Raw genomic sequence first — 3084 nt, 5'->3', positions numbered from 1 at the left:
GGAACGCTGTCATCACTAGATTTTAGCCAAGCTTTCGATCGAGTGGATCTGAGGTCTGTTCTCCAACACGTGCTGTCCCCACCGCAGTTCACAGACGTTGTGATGTGTCTGTTGTGGGGGCGGCCTCCAAGGTGCTCGTTAACGGGCGACTCATGCAGTCCCTCCCTATTTTAAGATCGGTGCGTCAAGGCTGCCCCCTATCGACGTTGCTCTACGCTCTGGCACTGGAACCGCTCCTCTGAAGCCTTCACACACATTTCGCTGTACAGCGTATGCTGACCACCTGGATCTCGTGCTCCGCAATCGCACCACCAACCAACGATGTAACCAGCGCACTAGAATGGATTACCACATACGGTGTGGCTTCAAGAAGCTGCTTCAACGACACCAAATCGGTTGCCATTGCCGTAGGAGACAGGTTGATCCCAGCGTATGTCGACCCCCCACAGCTTAGTGATACTATCAAATGTCTGGGAGTAGAGTTTCATGAGGACATAACGCGCACAGCGGTCATTAATTACCGGCGCTTATTACAACAAATTCGGGTCTTGTTCTCCAACCTTCGTCTGCGGACCCTCGACATTCTCCACACATCGTCAAATTTTACATCGCATAGCGCCTTCCACACACAGCGCATGTTCTTTCAGTACCAGTACTGATGGCTCGACGTACTATACATTAGCATAATTCGGAGCCTACGTCAGTACAGGCATGCTATTCAAAGTCAGTTATAATCCGCTGATCCTTCCCCCAGAAAGGGGAGGTGTTGGCCTAGTCCATGTCCATGACAGAGCGGTGGCCCTGTTTGTGAACTCGCACATCAAACTGTGGTGCCACCACTCGGAAAGTTTGCGTGGTTTGCTGTTGGGGTCTTATCCGTCCTCCCTTACGCCTGTAATGACAAAACAAGACAAACCCCCATCCTTCTACTACCTCCGGCACTTTCACATTGAATACAGCTATGTCCGTATCGCAGTACCACCGACGAAACAGGCGACGGCGCGCGATACACGGGTGATTATAATTAAAGTCAAACTTTCAAACCGCTGTAGAAATAAAACCACTGGTCAGAATGATGTTAGTTGCAACGGAATATTTTGGGAGATGGGGGAAAATGTATGCCAGAATAAAAATAAATAGTTACAAAATGTAGCAATAGATGGCGCTGAAAGCATCATAATTTAATAGTGGTCCACTAAAAGTGATAAATGAATCATATAACAGTGCCCTAAGGAGTACGTTTCACGTTAAACAAACTGAACTACTCAGTGTGCATGGGTGTACAGATGTGATACTGTTAGTTACATAAACCCATCTACCACGGCAACATCGGATGGGAAAAATCAGTTTTTAATTGCACGTAAGCAAAAAACCGCATAAAAATATCAATCAAAATCAAGTCGGATTATTAATTTCCGTGTGACTGGCACAAAACATGTTTAATACGCTGGCCACCGTTTTCTGCAACAAGTTTAAATCGAGAAACAGCATGTTCCACAACTGATGGAAGTGTTTCCGAGGTCACCTTCAGAATGTGTTGCGCAATGCGTGCCTTCAACGCAGCTAAGTTTTCAGTCGGAACACTGACCACAACATGTTTCAGATAGCCTCACAACTAGGAGTCACACGGATTAAGATCAGGTGATCGGGACTGCCAGTCTGTAGCAAGATGACGGCTGATAATTCTGTTGTTGTTGTTGTGATCTTCAGTCCTGAGACTGGTTTGATGCAGCTCTCCATGCTACTCTATCCTGTGCAAGCTGCTTCATCTCCCCGTACCTACTGCAACCCACATCCTTCTGAATCTGCTTACTATATTCATCTCTGGGTCTCCCCCTACGATTTTTACCCTCCACGCTGCCCTCCAATACTAAATTGGTGATCCCTTGATGCCTCAGAACATGTCCTACCATAATTCTAGCTTTTCCGAAATGCCGCTTCAGCAGCTGCTTAACTGGTTTTGCAATTTGCGGAGGTGGGCATCTTGCTTAAAAATGATTCTATTCACACATCCACGCTGTTGGAGAGCTGGAATGACGTGGTTGCGCAAAAGACACTCATAGCGCTTCCAGTGATGGTACAGCACCTCTCTCTTCGAAAAAATATGGCGTTATGATAAAAGATGTTGTAAAGCTGCACCACACAGTGACCTTTTCAGAATGAAGTGGTACTGGTTGATTTCCGTATGGATTTTCCGTTGCCTAATTTCGACAGTTCTGCGTATTGACATATCTTGCCAGATGGAAGTGGGCTTCGTCTGTCCACAAAATCTTCCACTGCGAATCATTGTCCACTTCCATGCGAGCAATAAATTTTAAAGCAAAGGTGTCTCTTACTGGCAGGTCAACAGGAAGGAACTCGAGCACGTGGGTAATTTTAAATGGGTAGCAAATACGGATGTTTCGTAGGATTTTACGCACCGTGCTCACTTGTATGTCCAATGTTAGGGCAATTCTCCGTGAACTACACGTTTGCACACCACCACTCGTCTCCTCCTGCATTGCTGTGGCCACTGGTTCCACTGACGTAGAATCAATTCGTTTCCTCCCTCTAGCAGGTTGCACACCAAAAGAATCCGTCTTTTCGAATTTCCGAATAATTTTCTCCAGTCATCGGACCAACACCTTTTTTCAAACCCTTCAGTGTCCGGAACTTCTGCAGAGCGACGTGTGCACAGTGATCATTCTTGTAAGACAGTTTACAAGCAGAGCGCGATCTTGCATTGAGACAGTCATGGAGAACGTCACGGACACGAAAGGAGGAAAAGCCGTGTACCCGGCGTGTTTATACAAACATCAATGGGTCGTGTACATGACAGGTGTTTTCATTTTCGTATTCTGACACACACAGCGCCATCTATTGATCAATTTTCACACTACATTTTTTCTTCTGCCATTCGTTTTCCCCCTTCTCCATAATATTCCGTTGCAATTTGACGTCATTTTGATCAGTGGTGTTATTTCTACAGCGTTTTGGAAGTTTAATTATAATTATTCTCTACATCGCGTCCTACAAAGGAGGCGCCCACCAAACATCGAAGCGGCCGAATACCCTCACGTTAGTTGGAATGTGGTATGGCGGACG

The sequence above is a fragment of the Schistocerca piceifrons genome, chromosome 6 (genome assembly GCF_021461385.2).
Source record: "Schistocerca piceifrons isolate TAMUIC-IGC-003096 chromosome 6, iqSchPice1.1, whole genome shotgun sequence".
Lineage (NCBI taxonomy): Eukaryota > Metazoa > Arthropoda > Insecta > Orthoptera > Acrididae > Schistocerca > Schistocerca piceifrons.
Note: the sequence above shows the minus strand (reverse complement) of the source record.